A 4,548-nucleotide genomic window follows, 5' to 3' on the forward strand; every position below is an offset into this window, starting at 1 on the left:
ATTTTCTAGACATAGTTGAAAGACCACAAAAAGTTATATCAGAAAATATAACTATCCTAATTATGGGGGAGAAAGAAGAGTAATAATAATTCTAGGATTATATACCCAATTTATTGAACAGCTGAACCTTGCCAATGTGATTTCATGAAATCTTGTTGTTATGGTGTTTGCTTTTGATTTTCTAATGAGGCTATTTAATCAAGGGACTTTAGAATCTCTCCTTCCTCCTGATCACCATCATCTGTCATCTCTGGAAGATCTTCTCACACCTAATGAACACACACACACACACACACACGCACACGCATATACGCACACTTACACACAGTGCAGTGCAATTTAGATCAATTAAAAACTTCACTCTCACTTCTGAGTCTTCACTTTGACAAGTTTTGGGGGAAGAATAAGCTCATCATTAAAATATAGAGCACCTACAACAAAAATATAAATTTGGTACTATATACTATGAATATATATCCACATATTTAAAACTAATAAGTCTGTATACTATATATCTCTATATACTATATACTGTAATTATATATGCATATATTTAAAAGGAGTAAATCAAGAAGTTAAATAAAATGTGTATCTTGACTAATATGATTTATCACAAAATAAAAAAAATGTATAAAGTTTTTTATATGAAAATAAATAAAATAAGCAAAATATCAAAGACAACTTAATAGGTATTGAGTTTATAGGCTATTGATGTTTGGAAGAAAGAAAATAAGTATATATAATTTATAAATTAGTAGATAGTTATCCTATTAAAATTTGAATAATGTTTTTAGGTTCAAGATTTTCATATTTAGTATTCATTAACAGTTTTGATATAAAGAATTTAACAATTGTATTTGTATTCAAAGCACTCAAAATTTGTATAAGATTTTGCAAAAATGTAAGTCAGTTAATGTTAATAATATTTTCATATTTGTTTTCAAAACAGTATATTCTCAAAATTTAAATTTATTAAAAGACAAATACAAGTTATAATTAATGCATATTAAAATTTTAAGTACATTTTAACTGATACTTTACATTTTAATATTTTATTCAACTTTATTTTTTACATAAATCAATAAATAACATTGTAATCTCAGCATTCAGCACCTATGCACAGTTGCTAATGTAAATAATTACTGTCATGTTTCATGCATTTACAACTGGACCTACATATATACAAATATAGCACATTATGAATTATTTAATACTGCAAAATTATCCTCAGCCAATTAGTAAAATCATTAGAAAAACTGTGCTAATTAATGACTAATTCTGGGAAATAAATTAGTATATGAGAAAAATTAAAAAACAGAAAATGAATGCCTTGACATTACTGAGAAGGTTGAAAATAATAGTTTTTTATACAGTAATAATTTGGCATTTATGCTACATAAAAATGAATTAACGAGTTAATTAATTTCTTTTTTTTTTTTCCATAAACACTGTTACTCAAATTCTTCCCTTACTCTAAATCAATGCTTATTCCCAATGACATAAGCAGTGGCATAACTCATTTACCTGTTGATTTGAAGACATAAAGCAAGAGATGTTGAGACATGTTTTTCTGGGGCCTGAAAGTTTTTAGACAATAAAACAGTTTAACTGTGCTGTGCCACCCTTGAGCCCTGGAACTGAGTGAAAAGGCACTTATGTATTCTTAAATTTTTATAATATATTAAATACTATTGTTATGCTTGGGATATATGGTACCTATTAAAGCACGATGCCCACATTTGTTTTCTCATGTCCAGGTCTAAAACGGAAGGACAGGGAGGTGGAAAGGGAGGAGAGTCTCATACACACTACTTGCACACTCCTCTTTGATGAGAAGAATTTTACACAAAACAAGATCTGGCTCTTTTCCCCCTTAATTTTAGTAGAAAATAAGTATTCTATATAGCATGGCTAGTAAGTGGCATACAGGCTCTATATTGGACATTTCTAAAGCCTATATACTATACTTTCAGAGAAAGAGCACTTAGGGTCATAAGATCACCCACATGGCCATACTAAAGACTGGCTGAAGCAGAATAGTGGAGAAATCCATTTCCTTAACCACAGATTATGGAGACATACCAGAAGGATGAGGATTAGCTTCAGAGGCTATAGGGGAAACATTTTACTCTGAGAAGAGTCTAATATCACTTAAGGCAGGGGTTGCGATATAAAATGAATATGTATGTCCCCAAAATTAATATGTTGAAATGCATTCCCCAATGTGGCCTAAAACCCATGTCCCTCACTATTATACTCTATAGGGTGGTTGGGCTAATTCAACTGTGGTCTTCCACCAAAACAAGTGTGGTATGGCCCATGCATTCAGGAGATAGATATTATATGGCTATTATATAAGCATATATACTAATACTTTTGAACTGATTTAAATACTTTTGAACTGATTCCTGGCAAGCATTATATCTGGATAAGCTAGTTGATTAACATCATGGTATGTTTTAAAAGATAGCATCCTCTTCATATTTGCCTAAATGTTTTCCTTTTGTACCTTTCAACTGATGCCTACAACTTTAATATTTATTCCTTTAGTTTAGTGCAGTATTTCTTAAACATGTGTGCAGGTCACAATCATCTATGAAGTTTAATTAAAAGAAAAAATCCTTGGGCCTGAAAATTATATTTCAATGAGACTTCACTTTAAGAAACACTAATTTAAACAATTACTCCTCAAGAACTACTTTTGAAAAATTATGAAGCTGACATAAATATGTTGAGACAATAGCTGAAAACTAGCTCCAGAATGAGTGGATTTTTATGGAAAAAAATAAGATCAGAAATTGTTCGTGCATGGAAAACTGCCAGTCAAAGTCAGAACGAAGTGCTCTAAGTTATGAAGGAATAGCATTGGAAGTCCAAGCTAGAGCCTATCAGAGCAAGTCAAGGAGGATGGTGAGTTTACAATTTAGCCAAGTCAGGACTTGCCTTTCCTTTTATTTCTGTAACAATCTTGTTAAATGGTGAGATAGTACTTGCTAGTAAATAGAACATATTCTACATTTTGCCAAGTTTTTCTAAGAGCTATGCTACTTCATAGCTAATATGCTATTCATCCTACTCATATGTTTCAAATCTGTGGGCAGCATGCATTCAGAAGCAATTTATCATGCACATCTGTAATAGTGCTACAATTTAAAATAAGCAGCTTACATTATTGATGAAAAAATTCTTGACTATTAAAATTCTCTTTGCTTTAAAAATATCTTTTATCATGAAATTAAATCCAGATTGCATTTTATTATTTTTCTTGATTTGAGACATTTACATTTTATAGCAGACTAAAATGGGATAGAATAAAAGATATTAACTAGACTTTGCGGAGAGACAAACAAGCAACAGTGACAAAAGCAAGAAGAAAAAAATAATATATTGATTGTTTAATGCCTAACACGATCAGTTTTAAATCCAATTACATAGTAAGTAAAACAGTGACATTTAGTATAACTCAGTAAAGATGGGTTTATCAGTTCTGAGCCAAAATGGACAAGAAAATGAACAACTCTAAAAGGATAAAAGCAAAACAGATGTCATTGCTGTCAAGATGGTACACTAAGTCAGGCTACTGGCTCTTGCCCTAGTCCAACCTTAGAGATGCCACAGAAGAAAAATCATTTTGAATGGATAGTAAGAATCAAAATAAAGACTACGAGCACTTTCTAGGGAGGAAGAAGACTGTGGTATAGGAGGGTAAGAAGCCATTGCCAGAGAATTGTCTAAAAACAGACTTTAGAGTTGAGGTCTTGCTCTTTGCCATGCTGCTACTGATACTTTGCATGATACGAATAGCAGACTCAGCTCAGTACTATGGGGGTGAGTGAACAGATAACATCAAGGCTGCTCTGGACTTCTGGAAGATGAAGTGGACCCAACAGAAGCATTATTTAATGCTGCTATGAGAATCCTGACCTCTTCTCCCTTTCCCAAGGCCTTCCATACTCAAAGCAGTGGGAAACTGCAGAAAGGAGAAAATCTCACAATAGAGGATTACTTTTGACTTCTCCATCTTTCGGTTTTAGGCATGTGGCTTTTGAATAAAATTTGCCTGAGATATTAATTGTGTTATCCAAACTGACATTTAAAAAAAAATTTTACATGTGTATTTGGTTCTCCTTGTTATCATTTACTGATATATTGGACTTTTCTCTATAGGGAAACAATCCTTCATGGGCCTCTCACATATCTCCATCTCCTAGAGAGGAGAGGCACTCATTGTCTTATTACTATAGTATCTTTCAAGAATGTACAATAAACGGTCTTGGAAGATAGAGATAATGTTTTACTTTGGAGCAAAGAGCAGAAATGCTTACAGCCCATTACTATAATTTCCCATTTCCTCAGCTGGGGAATCCTCCCCTGTAACAATCTACTGTATATCTCATGTTACTTGACTCTCTATATATTGCCTTGTTGGAACTGGGATTCAAGGTTTTAGCAAGAGTGTTTTTACTCTGGCTACCACTAGTGTTATGAATAATAATGTCCTTTTTTTCTGACCCAGGATTGTTTTTTCTTTTTCTTTTCTTTTTCTTT

Source organism: Pteropus vampyrus, unplaced genomic scaffold, assembly GCF_000151845.1.
Source record: "Pteropus vampyrus isolate Shadow unplaced genomic scaffold, Pvam_2.0 Scaffold106, whole genome shotgun sequence".
Taxonomy (NCBI): domain Eukaryota; kingdom Metazoa; phylum Chordata; class Mammalia; order Chiroptera; family Pteropodidae; genus Pteropus; species Pteropus vampyrus.